General features: G+C 29.2%; 1 pseudogene; it reads left to right on the top strand.

Moving 5' to 3' along the window:
* Positions 1-2,480: 2,480 nt before the first annotated feature.
* On the top strand, positions 2,481-2,660 carry LOC121115544 (U2 spliceosomal RNA; annotated as a pseudogene).
* Positions 2,661-24,400: the final 21,740 nt, after the last annotated feature.

Raw genomic sequence — 24,400 nt, 5'->3', positions numbered from 1 at the left:
TAAACCATTTAGGTACATGTCAAGGGGTAGGCTTGCAGTGTCTTTCATCCAAACACCGATCCCCGTAAAGCCACTGTAAGCCAGCAGTGAGACCCCATGATGGAGGATTACATCTGCAGCATGTGCCAGACCTTCCATCGCCTGGAAGCCATCATTGCCGCTAAAGGGTAGCTTCATTCATGATTAAGAGAACTCAGACCCACATCTTTTCATTGTATAAATGTTATTGAAATTATTTTTTTAATTAATAAACTTTCTTTTGTTATTGTTAAAAAATCAATGTGTTCATATTTTAATGGATCCCTTGGTAGTTTGGAATTACTCCGTTTTCGATCCCCAATTCTAAGAAACAATATAATGGATGAACAAATCCTCAATTTGACTATCTTACATTCATGATCACACACAAACAAACTATTGGTTACTTTATAACAAGATGTTTTCTCCTTAAGTATTCAAAAACAATGTTAGAAATTTTGGCAAATAAAATAATGTTAGAGCCTAAGATCCCCAGTATACTGCAGCCCCCCAAAAAAATTGATGTACCACCGCCCAACTTCTGTGATTTTGCCATTTTCAATGCGTCCCTAATTATTTTTGATGTAATTGTCCCAAGTAAAAAGAAGAAGATGTGTTTGTGTAGATGACTGCTTCAAGATTCTTCCATTTGTTTTGCCTTACCATGAAATAGCAAATAAAATTTTAAACAAGTAATATTCTACACTTGTTGTCGATCCCGTCTCCACAAACAATTAATCTTGGAATTTGAGACGGGGGTTAAATGTCTCATATAAATGTTTTTTCTTTAATAATTCATTTATCCTTACTATGAAATTTAAATATGAATAAGGCAAGAAAAAAATAATAATATTACAGTTACTCCATCCGACATAGGAATGTTCATTAAAGTCAACTTACCTAATTGAAATTTATTTCTCAATGAGTGACTGTGAATCAAATCTACGCATATTGAGTTGAAGAAAATAATTCAATCGAGCTCGTTGTTTAATGAACTATGTTACTCCATAATTTTCTGTAACTAAGGAACAAAATAACATTATGGGTTGCAATGTTATTCACTATAAGTATAAACATATATAGAGAACAAAATCACAAGGCCCTTTATATTTATTGGCACTTCGAGGATAATCTTTCTTTTTCAACAGCTCTAAATTAATTAAATATATGCAATGCACTACATGTTTATATGAGGCCTCAAAGAAACGTCTAGAATATCGTTAATTTGATCAGTAGTTTTTATGGGTTAGACTATAATCTAGATACTTATGCAAATATTGCGTTAAATATATTTGTTTTGTAATTTTTTATTGCTTCTAAAATATAAAAACAAATTATTTCATTTATTTGTAGGAAACAATCCCATGTTATTTTTTTAAATCTTTGTAAGCTTAGAAATTAATCAATGTTAAAACTTGGTAAAAAGGAGAAAGTGTAGCTAAAAATGCATTATTCGTACAATATCTTTTTATTATCATCTTAATATGTTATGCACTTAATAAGACATATATTTATTAAATGTATAGCACTTGAAAATATTAATATTGTGTCGCCTAGAATAATTATCTTAAAGAACCAAATGTTTTGTTTAATTTACCTTTGTTTAAAATAGTGTGTTTCTAATTGCTTTTACCCCTATAAAAATCATAATGACTTTTATAACTCAAAATTTCTGGTGTTGTGGCCTTTAGACTATTTTTTTGAAAATATTTTGTCAATCATCTTCATGATTTACGGTTATTTTTGCCTTGAAATATTTGTATTCCATAGATTTGTAGGTACATGTTTTAAGATTTAAAAAAATATATGAATGATTTCTTAATCAGAAATAATGTTTTGTTAATATAAAAAATTACGAAAAAGTGACCCTTTCTTAAAAAATTCAATATAATTTTTATTTATTAGGATATGACATCGACTAGAGATGATAAAAAATATAAACAGCTAACTTCATCATAAAATTATTTTCAACTAGTAGAATAACTCAGTGTTGGCTCTGAGTTATTAGGTGTCGTTTATTTAAGAAATATAAAAAATAGTCTGAAAAGTACCGGACTTAAAAAAGAAAACAAATTTTCTTCGTTCAAAATTGGCTTTTTTTATTAGTTTAACTTTATCCAGAGCAACACAATAATTCCAGCGCAACTTTAATATTTAAAAGCAACTTTTAAAAAATGTTTTATCTTTTGCTTAAAATAGTTTTCAGTTTCAAAGATAACTTCTTATTCAGAGCAAAATATCTTGGGAGAAAGTATTTTTTTTTTTAGGTCTATAAACAACAAGTAGTCACTTAGAGCCAAATTTAGAGAGTAAATTGGATGCAGAAGCAATTTGAAATTCAATTAAGGGAGTTTTGCCATTGTTTTGAGTCAGTTGTGACAAAGTACGTTATCATGTACAACAGCACTTTCTTCTTCTTTAAATGGGACCGTTATCCCGTGATGTTCTCTTTCAAAAACTTCATAGCTTTCACCATTGATGGATAAAATCAAAGGGTATCATCTGTTCTTATTAGCTTAATATTTGTTGCTTAGACCATGTGTCCTTCTTGATATTAAACTTATTTCTGTTAAGGGGGGGGGGGATTTGCAGCATTTATGCTGTCTCCATCAGATGTTATTTCCCTTTTTAAGGTTATATATGAATATTATGCTATTTTATCCCCAAAAACTCAGCCAAAACTCTTTCCAGCTGATTGTTGTCCTTTTGAGTACATTGGCGGAAATATATATGTTGCTGTGCCCTCAGACGATGATTGTTTTGATTCTGGAGTGAAGTGATGGATGCATGTTTCAACCATTGTCAAATAACAACGTATGAATATCCGTTTGTTACGTTTCAACATGGCCAAACGCTTTTTAGAATCATGAGCCTGTTTACGTTTTTAGTTATCAGTGAGCAAACGTGGTACCCACTTTTGAAAAAGATTTGGCATGGACAAATAGACATACAATATAAAGAAACACACGTTCTTTTGATATGGGTGCGTAGACTATTCAAATTCCTTAAATACAAACAAGTCAAATTCATATTTTCCTTCAGTCGTTTAATTGACTTGTATCACTTAACCTCTTTAAATATTGTGAGATTCGTGCCGCAGTATCTCTTAGTGATAATCTCTTATTTTATTAGCAATAACAATTTATTTCTAAAGGTTCCTTTAATGATTGAGATAGAGTTGCACCGTTTAAGGAAAAGTAAACATTATAGTATTACATTTAATCTTTCTGACCTCATAAAGTAGGTTTAATTCTCTAGGAACGACAGGGGCACAAACCTACGCACATTGAGTTCAAGTGAATAAATTCTCCCAAACGTGTTGTCATCTGAGCTGCGCTGCTCAATTATTTTACATTTGAGCAGAAGGACATGACATGGCTAATTACGGTTTTGTAACGAATTTCACAATCTTAGAGTTACTTAAAATTTTTAGCTTATTTGGGTTCATATTTAAAAAAAATATATATACCATAAGCAAATAAAAAATAGATAAGTAATACGCCAAGTTAAAAATATAGATAAATAAATATATAAAAACGACAATGGGATTTCTATTGGCTGTACAGAATAGTAAGGCTGCAGTATATTGATTTCTTTAATATCCAGTAATGAAGATCAGCCAGGGCATAGGGTAAAACCAAATATACAGCAATATTTTGAGACGCCTATGTCACCACATAAACATTTTTATAAATATACGAGTTGGTTCAGAGCTGACAACAGAACGTGAGAGTCATTCAAATCTCAATTCAGATAAAAGTAGAATGTTCATTAGTTAACTTCAAATTGCAGCATCAGAGTTCTTACCATATTTCCAGTTGGATTTGTTGATTATTATACCTCTTAATTGAACATTATTTTTATAAGACGATTAGTTAATTGGATAAAAAACAACCCCAAAATAAAACGAACTTTGGTACATGATAAACAGTTGAACAATAATAATAATTAATGGTAAATTTAAATTTTGTATCTTTTGATTGAATTATAATTTGTAAAGCTAATATTGTATGCCTCAGTCTTTCGATTGAAAAAAAAGAAGAAGAGTCCAAGAAATCAAAAGTAAAAACAAAGCAACGACTTTAATGCAAAATGGTTTATTAAATTCACTATACCTTTATTCTAATTGTTAAATATTCGAATAAATCCTGAACAAGACATTATTAAGATAAATAAACCAATCAATATTACATATATTTTCTTAAATGTTCCTTTAATTTGGGTTGCACTGATTAAGTATTAGTAAACATTCATGTATTAGATTTACTCCATCTAACATAGGAATCCTGTTTAAAGTCCATATACATAAAGTTTATTTCTTTATCCCAAAATGATCGGGGCGTGAAATTACTTACATAGAGTTTATGAGAATAATTTATCCTGAGCTACTACAATTCCAAATAAAATTTAATGTCTAAGGAGCATGCTCAAATTATTGTCAGTATAATGAAAATTCAACAGTATTTCAAACATTTTTATTAATCTAGAGGTATACAACATTCCAGTTAATTAACCGAGGGTTATTGAATGAAAAATACATATGAAAGGGTAATAATAATTTTCCTTTCTTTTTTAATTTATTTGCTGAATCATTCACGCATGGCGTTGCCTTTATGTATTCATATTTCTATGGTACACATTGAAAGTATTTCCTTGAATAATAAACAATTAATGGGCTACAAGAATTACAGAAATTGTTCAACTCAACTTTAACAAACTCAAACCTTAGTTTAGGGAATTCAGTAGTCTGTTATAACTTTTTATTTCTTCCAAATTATAAATATATTTTGATTTCACAGAAAAAAATCAATATATAAATTACATATTTAAACATAATGTGCACATATATTTCGTAAATAATTTATCAAAACATGATTGGAGCAAGGAAAAAGGAAATAAAAAGTTTGATGCATTGTTTTGTTTTCAGGTAAAAGTAAAACAAAGTTAATTGGAAAATACTTTTTGCAAAATATTTATGATTATGGTCTCAGCTTTTTCTGTTGAGCAAAAAAACAACTTGTTTAATATATTTCACTTTGAATTACTTACCTATAAAGGTTTAAAAGACACTATTTGAAAGTGAAAATTGTTTACAAAGTTAGGGTATTTGGTTATTTACAATATTGTATAATTTATTGGATGTGTCATAAGCCGTTGAACACTTTTTAAATCCTAAGTAATGACTTTGTAAGAGGTAAAAAAGCTATGGGTCAATAATAATAATAGTTCTAATTATTACATATTCCGTTTGTACATCAGCCTTATTTGATCTATGAGGATTTTGTCCTAAAATCACTACTAAAGAGTTATGTAAACTTATTATTTTTGTAAAATAGTTCAACGATTTATTATCATAGCAAATACTTATAGCATTCTAAAAGGGAGTTATCATGTAACTGTATAAAAACAAATTATTCGTATTTGTGAAGTATTTTCGATAAAAACCAACTTGTCTGACTATGCATTTTAGAATATAAAAAAACTTTGTTTATAAGCTATAAATGCAAATATAAAAACGTACTATATTAAATTGTAATTAGATTGCTACTTATTTGCACTTACTTCCTGAAAATATTTGTCCGTTAACGATGTATCCTTCTTTTTCTGTTTCTTTCTAAATTATTTTTATTAAAAAAATTGTTCTTTTATAAAAAACAAGTCATCAAATTTCTGAGCTCTCTTCTTCACAAACGAAATAATGCGTTTGTAACTGTTTTTCCTTCATATTTTGAGGCAAAAAGGTAATTAAATGTATCAAAATACCGATTTCATTTTTCGGTACCACAACCGGTAGGAAAATAAGTGTTTTTAATGAAAACACTAGTATATACTAGCTTTCAAGTCCAAGTCGAGTCGCAAGTCTTAGCTATCGATTATATGTCAAGTGATGAGTATTTGACTATTTATCAAGTTGAGTCAGAAGTTTTGAATTCATGATTCCACCTATAATGATTCTTTATATTTTAGTTTCTCATTTCCATGGACACATATTTTTAAATTACAGGTCTTACGTGAAATTATATTAAGGAAGAGGCGACAGATAGATTGGGTTTTCCAATAATAGATGTTATTTTTAATAACCCGCTATTTCGGTAAATGTCACTTTTGAAGCTCTAATATATTTACATTTGACAAGTACAAAGTACGCCATTTATAAAAATGGGACGTTACACGCTTCAACAACGCATTGAAATTATTAAAATTCACTATAAAATGGGCAAACCATGGCAAAGACAATTCGTAGCACAAAAACATTTTTCTGTCACCGTTAATCACCTTGTTGGACCGCAATACATAACTTGGTGGAAATATTCGACCTGTTGGGACAGGTTACTGATGTGAAGAAAAAAAATGTGTATACGTCGCTCAAGACCAACTGAGAATATTGCTGCTGTAGCTAAACGTGTTGAAGAAACCCCTGGTTTGTCCAGTCCTCGTCGTTCTAAGGATTTTTATGGTCAGAATTGGATGTTATTGATCTGGACAACGTTTACTTTCAACAAGATGGCGCTATGTACCACAGAAGCAACGAAACCTGGTTTTTTTACGGGAAAAGTTACTGGACCATGCTATGTCTCAACGAGGTGATCGCAATTGGCCGCCAATATCCCATGATTTAACAACTGACAACTTCATCCTTTGGGGCTACGTGAAAGATAAGGTATACACCAACATCCGAGTGTCGATTCAAGACCTCAAAGATAGAATTCGTCAAGTTATTGAGTGCATATTATAGCCGCTCACTTAAAAAGGATACGGTTCGGTAAGTGTAGCTGTGGAGGCCGTTTGGTCTATATTATTTTCTATTATCTAATGGCAATCCCTTCTCTTGACATTGAAATAAACATTCAGTCATTAATGAAAAAAAAGCTATTTTCCTGTTTCTATCAAAATAACATTTCTTACTGAAAAAACCCTTTATTAATAGAAAAGTAATTTTCAATTTGTTATTGATTTATTTACTTATGGCATGGACATCTTTAGACTCACGTTACTCTTTGGTATATGATATTTGTAGATGTGTAAACATATTATCAGAACATATTTTTTTATTTAATCCAGCATGACCCCTTTTTCCTAAGACTCTTTTTAAAAAGTGATGCTTAAACTATGATCTGCAGTTTCATAAAAAAGTAAAAAAATAAATGAAGTAATCCCGACAATTTAAAGAATAATGTGGAGGGAGAGTAGATTAGTTGTAATGATGTTGTATTATAGCAGCTGCAAGCAGCTGTGAGAGGAAGGAAATAATAATAAAAAAACACTTCTTATATTTCAAGGACAAATAGATTGGTGCTAATCCAATTCAAATCCTCAATTCTACTCTGATCCAACAAGGAAACTACAAATCAAAACTTTTGATCAAATGCTTATGGTTACCTCCATCCATTCTAATCCTTGAATTTAATGAATTTTGGAAGGACAGCAGCTTAGCTGTCATAACATTTCATAAGAGAAGCTGCAAGCAGTTATGAGATGACGGAAATTAAAATACATTTAACTCCTTATCTAAAAATTATATAGACAGAAATAACTAAAAATTCAATCCTCAATTCTGCTTTGTGTCCCAAAAGGACACACACTTTATAATTCCTGAGCAAGCTGTCATTTTTACTCCACGATTTTACGATTATCTGCGCTAGTTATTACTTAAGAATGAATTAGATAATTCATTTTTCAAGAATGAAATAATAATGATAACAAATTTAGAAGAACAAAAATCAAGTTTCTAGTTGCCATTACGAAAAGTATTTTCTGCTCAGCAGATCACTTTATCCTTACATTTTCAATTATCATTTTCTTCATTTTTATCATTGTTACTTATAAAACGCAGTTTGTTCTTCTTCAGTATGTGAGTCTAACTTTTTTAATTCCGTCATCCGATGCAACTCACAAAAAAGAAGCTAAACTAGTAAATAATGAAGGTAGGTGTTGTATAATTTTAAAGTACACAATTTGACACGCCCACTAAAAGTTAATTCCTGTATCACTACATTTATTAAATGCAGAATTTTATTTGAAAACCGGATCCGAAGGGATAAGTCCTTCGATATATAAGTTAGGCCCATACTGTTCTTAAAATTTTCTAGGCAATGCGTCATTATTAAATTTATCATTTTATTTTTTGGTGATATTTAAACTGTCATAAAATTTGCAAAATATATTTATTCATGAAAATATTTGTCAACTAATTCAGAAAGACTTTTAAAGTAATTCGTCTGTAACTTCCAAATGTACAGACCGTATAATTTAAAAAAATAAGTATGTGCATACTGTTTCTTAGCAAATACCACGACATATTGAATCCATACAGTGTAAATAACTTTTATTTCATATCACATAAGAGCTTTCAATGGATAAAGCAAGACTTCCTTATAGTTTGATACGGCTTCCACCACTATATTCTATTGCATCACAATTGAAAATATAAACGAATATTTTTCAATTAGTGTTGGATCAGTCCTATATTTCATTGCCTCATTAATGTATTTTTTATCAGTTCCATCCTTTTTTAATATTCAACCGTCCTAAGGACTGAAACGTTGGTTATAAAGACATTTTGTCCTAGCTATGTTTATAGTTATTGTTCACCCATAGTTAGTATTAAATAATATGAAAACGAAGAAAATAATAATTAATAGCTATAACGTATAATAACATGTTCTGACCACATATATTGTACGTCAAACTTTATCTATCTTGTATTTTGAATGTATCTTCTGTTATATTGAAAAAATAAAAGAACAGATTTAGTAACTACGTCATTTCAGCGGTTGTTATTACAATAAAATACCGGTAAGGACCGGTTCTAAGACTGAGACATTTTATTTGGCTGGGACTGATGGGACTCCAGTCTTTTCAGTTTTTTAGACCTATCCAACACTAATGATAATAATTGTAATTGCCTATTACTCTTGTTTGTAAGTATGCTAAGTTTGACTTTGTCTACTGTTTAGTATTAGGCTATATATGAATTAGTAAAGAAAATTAAGAAAAATGGAACATATGGAAAATATTTGTAAATGATTTCTTTTTAAAACATTAGGATTTGAACTCGAGACATACACCTCGAATTGATCGAATAATGAAAGACTTGCAATTTGACTTAGACTTGAAATTTAAGACTCGTGACTCGATATGCACATTAAAGTTCTTTAAATTTTTCATGGAATATAAAGTTTACTTTAAATTTCTAAGGCTTTGTACTATACTAAATAAAAATATATTGAAGGATTTGAACTTCTGAACGATCACGTAAGACTTGACTTGGATTTGTCGTATTAATACTTTTATACATATCCGGCTTAATTTCATCAGTACAGCACAATTTACTAAATTTTATTGACATTATTGACAAGGTATTGCCACTATACAGATGGAAAAAAAAATGTTATTTCTTGTTTTAAAATTTACCGTTTTCAGGCTTATGGTTCAAATATTATAAATGTATCTAAATGAAATATTACAATTATATTTTGCAGATGTCAGAGAATGATTCAAGATTGATACATGTTAAATAAAATGATGCTAAATCTATGACTGTCAACATTTTTTCTCTCTATTCCCCCCCAAAAAAAAAAATGTAGTTTGAACCAATAAAATAAAAACTATAAAATAACATAATAAAATTATAATTGAATCTTATATACATTAACTTATGAACACCAATCGGTTGTAGTTTTTTAGTAGATAAATATATGTTTAAGCATAGGATCACAACATTAGGCATAGAGTTTAAAAAATAAGATGCTCCAAATCGTCTGTCTAGAGTACTTTTTGAGACAAAAATGTTGTTCTTTTTTTCTGTTTGAAATGTACCAGTACACTTCCAAAAATAACATGAGAGATTCGAAATTTGGAAGGAAAAAATATCAATGCATTCTATCAGAAAATAACATTATGTATTAAAAAAGTAACAAAACATTTACCCGCATGATAGGGTGACACTAGAAATTTTTTTTTTTTTTTTAAATTAAATGACCTAGGTTAAAAAATGGTTCCTAATCGTACAAAACAACATTTAAGCAAAGTTTCAACAGTTGGAAAAGTATTTCAAGGTAGCTCAATGGCCCTAAAGTTTTGAACATTTACATTAAAAAAAATAACTAAATAGTTTCTTAAATACTACCTATACACTTTTCTTTTTTCCTTTCTGTAAGAATAGTTAATTGAGCTTACTAAATTTACAATAAAAAAAATTATAATTATTTTAATAAAAAAATATTTATATGGTCAAAATAATGTCAATTGAAGTTGTTTGAAATTTATTTCATGACCTTTTCTTAAAATTAATTAGCCTATTGCAACCCAACTGTTGAACTAATAAACATGGGATTTGTAATTACGTTTAACTCACATTAAATTTAGCTATTAAAAATAATTTTTTTTATACCCATGGTCATAGTGTTCTTTTAATGACCTTTTCACGGAAATTGATTATTTTAATTCGATTTTAACACATAAAACTTCTAATAAAAATCTATGTCACCCCAGTCAAAAATGGTACCCCAAAAAAAAAAATCATAAGGATAATTTTTTATTCTTTTTGCCTGATGATATATCAAATAAATGATCAATCAATTACTTTATTTATATTTAAACACAAGATTTATTCAGTTCAAATTATTAAATTTTTTAAGTAAACTTATTTTCACACAGAATATAAATATATTTTCAAACCAGAATATAAATCAATTTTTTTATAATATCCTAGATAAAAATAATTTATATTTTCTACTGTAAGTTTTAGACAAATTCTAATGACCTTTGGTAAGTATTTTCTTATTGGTGTTGGTCTTCCACGACTTGTAGAATATATTGAAGTTGTCACTCGTCATTTGTTATTAACCCACTATATTCTGTATTGAGCGACACTTCTCATTAGCAAGATCATTACATACATCGAGCAAAGCAACTTTTTATGATGCCTCCATGTCGTATTCTCTACCATTCCAATGTGTTGGGTCAACTTCTAAAAAACTATCTATTAACTAAAAAAAAAAATGTACTTCTTTGTGACAAAGTCTTTAATACTTTCATCTAAAAAATCATTGGCTAAGTTTTTTGTCCTGCTGTGGTTTAACTTCCAGAGAGATAAACATTTTTCTTTTGGTAGTTAAAACTTACTCCATCATCGAAGAAAGTGAGTAGACATGGTTCCTCCGATAAATTACATATTTATTTTTGGAAAATTTGCATGAGAAGGATTTGTAAATATGTATATTTATTGAAAAATATTCAATCAACAACTTCATTAGACTAACATTGTACATAGGAGAATTGGAGGCCTGAATTGCATTGACTCATGTTTTGATACATCCTTTTACAATGAAAACACAAAAATCCTCGTTCTTCCTTTGAATTCAATTTGAATTATAATCTAAATATCCTAACCCTGAGACTATATATTACTTTTGAAAGCCAACAGACATAGTGTATTGCACCAAGCGGAATAAACTTAACTCCACACTCAGGGGCATTGCCAAGAAATATAATTAATAGTTTTGATAGTTTTCTATTTTCGTCTATTTAATATCTTTTTGAAATGACTTTTTGCAAATTCAATTGTTCAATCTATTATGTCTACCAATTTTCATATTTATTAGTCCATTATTTGGGTTACAAATGCTAAAGAAATAAAAAAAGTTATTAGTTCAATCAACTTCAATTGACGTTATTTTGACCATATAAATATTATTTTCATTGAAATAATTATAAAATATATTTTATTGTAAGTTAAGTAAGCTCAATTTATTGTCCTTACAAAAATACTTTAATTTGATGTATATGTACAGTACTTAAGAAAATACTTAGTTTAATCGTTAAAAAACTTAATTTTCAAAACTTAAGGGGCGTTGAACCACCTGTCAATATTTTTCAAAACTGTTCAATTTTTTTTTGTACAATTAGGAAAAATAATTAAACTTTACTTTTACAAAAAATGGTTTTAATGACACCCTACTGTATAATATCAATAGCTTTCTAACATTTATTAATGTTTTACGTCTTCGAACTATTAAATAAAATTGTAAAATTTGATATAATTGAAGTCTTTGTTCAAACATTACAATGTTTTTAATTTATCTTCAATAATTGATTTGTGAATTTTTATCAAATTATATCAACTGATAGAAAGTTAATTTATATGAAAGAAGTTACACCCAACACCAGTAAAAATTGATTTTTTTTTAAATATATAAAGTTCCTTTAAGCAAATATTTTACTCTTCAAAATCAATTTTTATAAAATATCTCAAAGATTAGCTTATAAAATAATTTGATTTTTTTTACAGTAACGGTACTTATAAGGCACAGTTTAATAACTTTTCGCAGCTATATCTTTTATATTTAAGACATAGTTTTGCTACTAATATCCCAAGTATCCGCTACGGTATAAAACTTTTATCACTACCCTAACAAATTATAAAGCCTTGATACAATGTTTGCAATGATTATTACTGTATTTCAAAGAAAATAAAAAGGATGGAAGTTGGTTTGCAATGTCACCGCCAAAACAAAGATTTCACTTTAGAATAGTACATTTAATTACTAAATCCTATTTATTCACTAGACAGCAAAAAGAAACAACTCTTGCATACTTATTGGTCTGAAGATTTTCCTCATAACATCTCATGTAGTGCTGGATATGTTAAATGTGAACGGAATGCATATTGTGTCAGTAAATGTGCAAATTGAAAAGGACACATCTAATATAAAAGCTATTTTACATGTGTATATTAGATTTCAAAATATATGGCTACTCGTTTCTTTTTTTTTTTAATTAGTGATAATATAAATGATTAAAAAAATAACAACGATTATATGAAATTTTAAGCTTGGAATTTTATAGTCTTGTATTGTTAAATAATAACAATATTGTAAGAAAAAAAATGAAAATTAACCCTTATCATGACTCATCATTGAGCAGATCTATTTTACAAAAGGCAAAAAAAAAACTAAGTATAAAAAATCCATATTTGAGATATTTAAACTTCAAATATGGAGGTATAAGATATAAAATGCTAAATATAGTAATTTCCTATGAAATATATTTACATCTATTTTTCTTAAAATAGATTTCAAGGTCATTTTTGATCAATATTTTGCATTTTTAGTCGTATTTATGTAGATTTTTACTTTTACTTCTCTTAATGTAAAGCCATCAAAAACTTTTATTCAGAAATTCTTCGCTATTAAAGCCAAAAGTCAAATATAATCTTATATAAATGAGCATTGTATAATATTATTCAATATTAAAAATATTAACACTAGAACAACTATGCTATTATTTGTGATAACATTTTGACTTTGTCATTATATACCTTAGAGGTTATCATTCAATGCGAAAATTTAGATAGCAAATGTTTAACCCTCGCGAAAGTTGCGTCTTGACAATAGAAATATTTCCAATAATTAGATTTTGAGTGGACCTCCCCACCCCCCCTCAACAAAACAGGTTTTGGAATAAGGATGTAAATACGTCGAGTTTATCCAAACATTATTTTTATGTATGTGTGATTTTACTATATTTAAAATACATAAAAATAGTATTTTCTTTTCAAAAAGGTGAAGGTATCTTTTTTTTTTGCTTTTACTATCAAGTTATAGAAATTCTACTTTCTTTATCAAATGGTGCACGTGCAAGCAGTTATTGTTCTTTGCGCCCTTGGAAATTCCTTTGACATTTTTTATAATGGAATAAATATTCATTATATGCTAATTCAAACTATTAATAATAATTTTTTTTATATTTGACGCAAAACAAAAAGATATAATTACTTCATATGGAAACCTTTCAGCGCAAAATGGTGGGGGAGGGTCCACCTAAAACATATTTATCTTCAAAAATGTGTCAAATTTATGTCAAAAAACAAATTTCACGAGGGTTAAACTTTTGCCATCCTAATTTTCGTTTTCGACGATACCCTCTTTTCCAAAAACTGTAATTTTTTCTTTTCTTATAAAGGGTTTTTCAAAAGAGACGTTCACGTTTTACGTTGATAGGTTTTCGAAAACGATTTCATATTTGTTATTGTTTCTTTGACAGCTGTACTCAGAAATAATTGTAGTTTCATCATGGAGCAGTACACACTCGAGCAACGCTTGCAAATTATTAAAATTTATTACAAAAGTGGTGAGTCTTTGATCCAAACTTTAAGAGCGTTAACGCCAATTTATGGTCAACGTAATCGACCTGCAAAATCAACAATTCAACGTTTGGTGAAAAAATTTGAGTCCACATACACGCTACATAATGTTCTTGTTCCAGTGAGACAAAGAAATGCACGAAGTATAAAAAATATTGCTGCCGCAAGCGCATCAATTCAAGATGACCCAAATTTGTCTCTTACGCGCCGTAATCAATCGTTGTGCATCTCTGTGACAGCGTTGTGGCGAGTTTTGCGAAAAGATTTTGGCCTACACCCGTTAAGATCAAGTCGACACAAGAACTGAAGCCGCTTGACCACTTCAAACGTCGGGAATTCGTAAAATGGGTTAAAGGAAAATTAGAAGATGATCCTGATTTTCAACGTAAAATCATCTTCAGCGATGAGGCACATTTTTGGCTCAATGGCTTTGTTAACAAGCAAAATATGCTCTATTCGGCGGAAAAACCCACACGTGATTCATGAGGTGCCATTACATCCCCAAAAAATTACTGTTTGGTGTGGGTTGCATGCTGGCGGGGTCATTGGGCCGTAATTTTTTGTCGACGATGACAATCGTCCCGTTACTGTGAATGGAAATCGTTACCGGGGCATGATAACCGATTTTGTTTGGCCCTGAATTGGAAGATATTGACTTGCACTTCACACACAGCAAATGTTACAATCGATTTATTGAAGAGTAAGTTTGGTGAGCGTCTTATCTCCAGAAATGGACCAGTCAATTAACCGCCTTGCTCGTGCAATTTAACGCCTCTAGACTATTTTCTTTGGGTTCACGTGAAAGCCCTAGTCTACACCAATAATCCGTCGACGTTAGAAGAGCTCAAAACAAATATTTAACGCGAAATTGCTGCAGTTTCAGCCAATTTATGCGGAAAAGTAGTCGAAAATTGGGTTCAACGATTGTACTTCGTAAAACGTGCACGTGGTTGTCATTCAAACGACATCGAATTTCATTCATAAATTAGCTTGAATATATTTTAACGGCAAATAAAGAAATTGTCGATATCTCAAACCGTTTTCGTTTTATTTGAAAAAAAAAATGTGTGCGCTATTAATGAAAAACTCTTTATATAATAATAAATCTTAGTTAAATGAGGCTTAAATAAACTGTATTTTAACATTTCTTTAAGTATCAGACTGCAAATTTCTGCAAAAATAGATTGGTTTTCCTCACATTTATTTATTACAAATTATATTTTAACTATTTTTTTTTACAAAAATGTTAAAAAAAAATGTTAAAAAAAAACTCAAATCTTGGCAAAGATATCCGTTGATTTGTTTATTTCTAAGGAATTATCTGACAAAAATGTATTTAAATTCAAATAACGAATGGGTAAAAATATATATATATCGTATTTTTGTATACAAAAAGATGCTGAATTGCATTAGCAAAATATCCTATATTATAATGATGGATGATTCGGTAATTAGCTATTAGCCTTTCTGCAAAGGAAATTAATATGAAGTTGTTTTTTTTGTAATAAATCTGGTCCCAATTTAAACAAACGGTAATAATTTCTAACTCTTGTATGACACACTAATTGATGGCACTAATTTTTTTGTCTTGTATAAGTAATCATTTAGTTATTCGTCTTCACAAAATGTTTTAATTTCAAATTAATAAAAATAAATTGGAAAAATTGTTATTTGTACAGTAAAAAATTGAAGCAATAATTTAATTTTTACAATTGGTACGAATAAAACCTCAAGAAAAAACTGAAGAATTTTGCCTCTAGGGTGAAACCCAATACCACATGTACAGCTTGATTACCACCTATTACATAAAAATGAAGCTACCTTGCTGCACCCTGGATTTATAAATACATATTCCAAAAATTATTATTTGATTTGTCAGCATAGTTTTAAAATTTTGGAAGGATCATTTTGTTGATTGCAAACGTTTGCAAAGGGAGGTCATACATGATGTGTTAACGTTTTAAACAAAATATGTAAAAACAAATATTCAACAAGAAGAAGAATTAAGAGTTTTGAAAGAGGGGTTATAAATATACAATATATTCGCAATAAAAAAGCAATGAAATGGCTTTAATATTAAATAAATATGTACATTAGACTGTACCATAATGACAAGAATTCATAATTTGGGAGTGAATGATGTTTTTTATTTTCCATTTTATTAGTCCAAACAGGGAAATAACCTTCAATCATTTGAAAAAAAGTTCCTTTATGGGCCGTGTTTTTAATTGAAAATTATCGAAGAAATCAATTTTATTTTATTGTTTCCTTAAAATATTCGAGCAGAATCGAGATACAGGATTTTTATAAAATTAAATACAATAGATTATAAATATACATTGTAGAAAAATTACTCTAATCGGTCTTACCTTATGAGTACTAAAGTTCTAAATATATCGCACGTCAATATATATACTCTTATGGTACCGGGTATTACCCAATATATTTTGATTTATGTCTTCCTTTTTACTTCTCATATCTCGTTTTTTGATAGTTTTTGCAGAACAAAATGATATATAAGAAAAATAATGCTGTGTTTTGGCCATAAATGAACTATAAAATATATTTGGTAATAAAATATCATTTACTATGCATTAAAAAACTAGATTTGGTTTGTAAAATGAAAATATATAATTAATGAATAAAATGTAAGATTAAAAAAATCTGCAATACCAAATTCTGAACTGTTATCAGTTCGGTACAGTCTAATGTACATATTATCACACAAATATTTAAAAAAAAAAAACCTATTTACAAAATTCTTATAATATACAAAGAATTTGTAATATCTATTTATAAAGTCAAAAGTCTAGATATTTGAACTTTAAATACTTTACATATAGTATTTATATTTAGAGAGTTTGAATTATATAAGTTAATATGTATTTTTTATTTGTAATATACAAATAAATAATTATTTTATTGCTAAAAATCTCATTGACATAGAGTTGTTGAGAAAATAACCCATCCCGATTCAGGCAAAAAAACACCTGAAATTTTAATTCTGATTGAAATAGTATGAGTTTATATACGGAAATCCCTTAAATAAAAAGAGAATGAAGAAACTGTTTTGATACTAAAAATAGATGTTTGCCTGAGCTCTCTTAATAATTAATGTAGCCGTGTTTGTAGCAATGATTGCTTCCCGGGGTGGCAGAATACCTGGTACCCGCTGCAGATGTAGTCTTCTGCCATGACATCCCATTGCTGGATTAAAGTGCCTTGAGGGCCTTTGTGTTTTGATGAAAGACATTGCAGCTCTTCCTCTCGACATAAACCAAAATGTATAGTCAAGGGGATCGGCAAAAGGGCTGTATGGGGTCAAAAGTGTCAAAAAATAGTTTAGAATAATTTTGCATGGAGGGAGAGGGGTTTCTTTCTTTAAAGGTGTCAAAAGTGGCTATTCCATCCTCACAAGGTTCTTTCCACCCAATTTTTTAATAGCTGTCTAACATTTTGCATTAAAAACCCTTAGATTTTTTCGATGGGCCTACATGGACTTGAAGGGATTGGATTGGTCTGTTTCCTTCTACTCCTCCAGATCCAGTTTGGCCTATTTGACAGTTATATTGTTCCTATCCAACGTTTCGGACTTGCTTACAGCGGAGACGGCGGTCCTGAAAGGCCCAACTGCTTGAAGTGTGCCATTGGAAATTCATTGATCTCGTTCAAATATCATTTACTCGACTTGTGCGTAAGTTAGAAAGCTCAGATTTGTTTTTAGTTGTTATAAATTGTTTCAAGTTTATGCTTTATTATATCGAAATATGAATTAATTTATATCACTCAACCTTAATTATTAATTGTGATAGAAATTTTTCAGATTTCAATGGACACTCGGTAGCTTCCATATACAGAGCCAATTCGATTATTTTTTATTTTTGGCAAATAATTTTTCTAATAAAAATAAATAAATAAATGTTCAAAAATGATTATTTTTTCCTTTAATTTCTCGAAAAATTTGAATACAAGATTTAAGTGAGGTGGATTTAACTTCTCCCAATTTGCCTAACCTCCTGTAGTCATATGATTGATGACTTTTTTGTCTTCCTATGTGTCTATATTTTCACCTATAATAACTCCATAAGATAAGTTTTTGGTGCTAAATTTTCTTTAAGAGCGAAACGAGAGATGAGTTTTTTAAACTAATTTGTAGAATTAAAACATATTTTTTAAGGCTACCACAATTAATGTATTATGATATATCCATATATCACTAAGTATCACATAACTATAAACAATTATACTACTTGCTTGTACAATTTACATCTGCAGTAAAATAACTTAAATAAGTAATTTGTATAATTATATACGAGGACGTTTTAAAAGGCTTGGGGTTTCAAAATCACATTTTTATACTGTATAGGTTTTTAATCAGAAAATAGACTATTGGGGCATTCATTTTGTGAAATTAACTCCTCCTTTTAACTTGAACAAAAAAATTGCTTAATTGTATTTTCGTACTTTTAAAATATTGAGGTTTATCATTTCGAAGAATCCTTGTCAGTATCATTTTTAATTCCTATTTATATTTTCTATTGGTGTCATTACAAATATGTATTTTGATATTGTATAGAAAAACCATAAAATATCGATTATTTATGATGCAAAAATATTGTGAGAGTCATGAATGAGCTGCTAAATTAATTGGTATAATTAAACATCTAGAATATTGAAAGGTTAAATTTATTTCAGTTTGTACTCAGTTTTTGTTCTGTCTTTTTCATATAAACCCTCGTCTTTATTTCATCAAGACAATACAAAATTATTTTTGTCACTCAATAAGTTAAACAATTGTTTTCTCTTGTCGCGCCATCGTTATGCAAAAAAAAAAAAAAAAAAAAAAAAAAAAAAAAAAAAAAAAAAAAATCTTGTTGAATACATTTTTGTATAGTCATAGCTGACGTTATTAAAAATGTAAAAAATAAAAGAACTTCTGGGAAAAATAAACAACTAACTTTAGTCTTTGGTCCATCAGGTGTACCTTTGAGTTTAAAAAGAATATATATCTCGTAGTTTACTCCGTTTTTCCCCTTTTTTTATGTTACAGTTCTCAATTTTGGTTTTTTCCCTGACTTTGCTTCAAATGTACAAATACTCAAATTATAGTTACAAAAATCAAAAGATCATGGAGAGTATCCCTTACGTGTTACCGACACGTGTCAAATCTAAAAGTGGGTTAACTTTGATGGCAGTTGATTTTGCAAAAACTCATGATACTCTGCTAGAAAATTTATCATAAAAACTCTCTACCAATTAAAATAGGAAATTTTATTATTGGCATGGCTGTAATTATCTTATAGCAAGAATATTAAATTGAAAAAATAAAGAAACCAATACGAATATTGTTCTAAAAATAGGGATAATTGTCATGATTATCCTCTGTCTCAAATAACATTCATAAAATGTATTGATCGGCTAATACAAATAAATAACATATATAAAATAATTTGCTTTAATTTGCCACACAACAATTAAAAAGAAATATATTTTTCAGACTAAAAACATTGACATTTAGCTGGAGTTTGTACAAAAATACAATCAATCCCATTAGGAGTCTTATTTCATATTTTAAATTATTTGTTCTGTTTTCAAATGAAGAGAGAGCTGAGATTATTAGTTCATATAACAGATTATAGAAAAGGTTGTCCACATTCGTAATATAGATAAATATAAACTCTTAGAATCCTGGATAGGCCAAAAGAGTTGCAAAATCATAAAAAAAATATTTTAAGGGGATAAGATATCTTTTGACTTTTGCTTAAGCAAATTACCAGTATGGTATAAAATCAGAGTATAAAATATATTTTCTATTAGAAACGTGATTCAAAAAATGTTTTTCATTGTCGTTTACGGAAGTCAATTTTCTCAAAATCGATTTAAGCAGTGACATACAACGTAACACGTTTACTTATTTTATTTTTTTACATTTACCAAGGTTAAAAAATGATTAATAATATAATTTATTTATTAGTATTTAAATGAAGGAAAGTTATTTTGATTCATAAACAATTAATCTTAGAGATAATCTACCCAGTGTTTTCATTACTTCAAATCATATTGTAAAATTCCTTGTCTTTGCTTTTCTCCAACAAACTGAGCCATTCTATAGACAAAGGGAAAATATCTATTGACGATACTTTCTATAAGAAGATCTAAATGTAATAAATGACTTCTTAGGCAAAGCAATTGAATAGTTATTAAATATAAACTTCAAAGGTCCTTGACGACGATTTAATTCAAATTGGACACTATTTCTAAATGACAACTTTTTATGATATTATCTTTATCCTAGACATTAAAAGTTGAATATTTATCAACTGAAAACAAGAAAATAAGAAAGAAAAGGAATTGAATTATGCTTTAAATATTTTTTAAATGTCTATTATTGAGCGATTTACATCAAATTTTTAATCTTATTTCTGTAAAGAGAGAATTATAGGCTAAATCTGTCAAAAGTAATGGTATTATACTATGAAAAGGGGTTTCTGAACGCCTATCTATGTAAATATTCACCTTCGCACAAAATTAATTTTAGTATCATCTGGGAAATTAATTTAGACTTAGCTATGTATATATATTACAATTTGTAATTTAACACATCGGGCAATAAGTCCCGTGCTTAACTACCAGATGGTGCCAATAACAAAATATTTTTCGGAAGTACAAACATTCAAAAGGTTACTGTCAAAATTTCATGACGTTTGGTTTATTATTTATCGAGTTACAGTGGTTAAAGTGACGCTACTTTTGTGATTCTTAAAAATGATGGATTGAAAGCAATTTCGTGTTTTGATTTATCATTGCTTTTGACGAGAAAAAACACCGTTTAAGCACAAGCTTGGCTTAAAAAATATTATCCGGACTCTGCCTCATCGAAAACAACCATCCAACGATGCTTTGCCCATTTCGAACGTTGTCGTACGGACACCGATGATGCTGAACGCACCAGTCGGCCAAATGAGCCGGTTATTCAGGAAAATATTAAAAAAAAACCTTAAAAATCATCATCCAGGATCGCAAAGTGAAGTTGCACAGATAGCAGACACTTTGAAGTCATCAAAACGTAGTGTTTACAACATCATACACAACATTTGGGTATGAAAAAGCTGTTTTCCAAATGGTTGCCGCATTTGCTCACACCAGAGCAAAAGTAACAACGAGAACATTATTGAAATAGGGTTTGTAGATGTTCACACGAAATAAGAAGGAGTTTTGGCGTTGGTACTTCATAATGGATGAAATATGGATTCACTACATCACTCCAGAATCAAAACGGTAGTCTGCAGAGTGTTGTGCAGACGGAGAAAGCCGTCCAGAGACTCAAACATCGACTGGGAAGGTCATGCCATCTGTATTTCGGGTGTTCAGATGGAATTCTATTCATTGACTACTTGAAACAAGGAAAAACAATCAACAGCAACAATTTTATCGAGTTCCTGGATCATTAGAATGCCGAAATTACCCAAAAATTCCTTATTTAAAGAAGAAAAAAGTGCTCTTTCACTAAGGCAATGCACTGTGTCACAAGTCAATAAAAACAACCCCTAAATCGGTTGAATTGCTACCGTACCCACCGTATTCTCCAGATCTGTACCCCCCCAGCGACTATTGGCTTTTTGCAAAACTCAAAAAAATGCTCTGTGGAAAGAGATTTGGCTCAGATGAGGAAGTGTATGTGGAAACTGAAGCATATTTTGAAGGTTTAGATAAATCGTTTTACACCTGTGGTATCGAAAGGCTAGAGAAACGTTGGAATGATTGTATCGTTCTAAAAGGAGATTATATTGATGAATGAAAATATGCCAGGACTTATTGACCGAGGTGTTATAATCATTTTTATACGAAGTGCATTTTCAAATTTTTCCACATATTGTAATATCGGTTATCCAACTATGGTTTTATTTGATTTTTTACGGTCGAATAACATTTATATATATTTTCAAGCTATTTTAATAACATTTAAAACTGAGCCCTAATACTAATTTGATTTGATTTTGGGCGATAGTACAGTATAATTCAACGCTTGAGTGTCAGATATAATTCATTGGGCTTATATTTGTTGTTCTTAAAAATGAAAAATGATTATTATATTCTTCTGTATTTCCTCAAAAAAAGGAACCTCTTTTTTTTCAAAAATTACTTTATTTGTTAAGAAAAGTTATATTGCTTCATTTTAGTTCATAAATAAATCCCTAAACAAAAACCAATACAATAGTTAAATAGCAGGGAGAGTCAAAAGTTATTTGGCTACTTTGTAATAGTTTATCACATTTCATAAAAATCTTTAATAAAATAAGTAAAATGACCTGAAAGAAAACAAATGAAAATAATTATTAAAATACAAATAAAAGAAACATAGCTCCACACGACTAAAAAAGTAGGATGTGGACAAAAGGAACAACTTTGGATGCACAACACTTTTTATATTGTCTATGTATGTGTATTATACAGCGATGAAACGTCATATTATTCTTCTAACATGATGGGCGAAAGTGTATCTTATCACTCCTGTACTTTCACATTAGATTAGAAGAATCCCTTATTTTGATGGTAAAGAGCTCTAAATTCTCATTTTGGACAAGTCTTCTGTCAGCTTATCCACTATCTTACTTCTCCAGATCAGGAGAAAAAACTCTATGGGCCAGAGATTTTTGTAGGAGCGATTGAAATATTTGAAGTGAACCCAAATAAAAATATAGGAGTTACTGATTCATCACTTTTTCCTGCTATATGTAGTGATGAACAGTTCTACACAGCATTTGTTCAATAGTTTTGTGCAGGCCTTGCAAGATTTGATTTGTACGATCAAGTTAAATTATTTGTAATTAGACAGTTTTTTCTAATTTAGATGTTATATTACATTTTTGAGATTACATTATGTTTATTTAATCTACTGAAAAATTTCAAGTTAATATGTTATTTTTTTATATTTTTACCCTTATATTTTAAACAAAGGGACTTGAGTGTCTTATTATCCTGAAAGGTAAAATTTGTTAGGGGTAACATTATTTATTAATCATGTTATAATAGTAGAAAGTTAAAAACAAAGAGGATAAAGAGAAAGAAGATAAATTAAATCGAGTTGTAAGAATAGATGTTTTAGTACACGAAAATTTTAAAGAAAACTAATAAATATCTTTTTTGTAGTATTCTATTATTATGGTAGTCAGACAATTATATATTTCATTTTTTGTGAGTACCTTTATTGTATTCTGTGTTAAATATTTCCCTTACATAAATTTTCAATTATCTTTATAAAACGTTGTAAATTTAAATAAATATGCCAATAAATGCCAAAAAAATAACATATTTTGTGTTTTCAGAAAATGATTCTGTCTATTCCTCCATTCTTTTCTTTTTAATGAAGGAATGTATAGCTGTTTACCATATGCATAAAACAATACAAACATAAGGCAATGCACACGAAAAAACTAAGAAAGATATGTGTTACTACAGCAGTTCCTTAAACCTATTTGATGCAAAAATAATTTTCAATAATTTCTTTCATCATTGTACATATAATAAATGTTAAAATACAAAGTTCTTCGCCTTCTTTTTGCATTAATTGGTGTGACTCAAATGAGAGAGCAAGACACTTATTTATGAGGTGGTCTGCACTTTGCAGCTCTTTGTATCACACATTGAACATACACAATTGTTCTTCCATTTGCTGAGTTGTACTAAAGAAGGTTACCAGTGTAACGTTGAATCTTTCATCTTATGTTTTCACCTCCAAGTCTGATAGTCTTTGAGTTCTTTTAGCATGGCATGTGTATGTTTCATTCCTTGATCTTTTTGTATTTATTCCAACCAATTTAAAAGCAGAAGTCATCATGTATTTTCTTCTTTGAGAAGCTTTGTGGCACTTCTACACACATACAATTTTTACTTTAAGTATCACTCCAGCAAGGTAATCTACAAATTCATTCTCTATAATATCAGAATGACCTTTGCACCAAAAAAGATTTAAATTCCTCTCAATCTTTCCTTTGTTCTAGATTTTTGTACACTTTCTGACTTCTTTGTTAGTAGTAAGCGGATTAGGGATAGCTTTGATTGTGGATTAATACTTATTTTCTTGCTTTATGAGAGCCTCCAGTAATTTTGCGATTGCAAAAACCTCTGCTTGGAATACCGATGCCTCATTGTTCAATGACACCGATGATTACAAGAACGATATATCACCTCGAGTGATAGCCCATCCGGTACTAATGTTGCAGTCTTCATTATAGG

The sequence above is a fragment of the Lepeophtheirus salmonis genome, chromosome 3, assembly GCF_016086655.4.
Source record: "Lepeophtheirus salmonis chromosome 3, UVic_Lsal_1.4, whole genome shotgun sequence".
Taxonomy (NCBI): Eukaryota; Metazoa; Arthropoda; class Copepoda; order Siphonostomatoida; family Caligidae; genus Lepeophtheirus; species Lepeophtheirus salmonis.
Note: the sequence above shows the minus strand (reverse complement) of the source record. Positions and strands in the feature narration are given on the sequence as shown.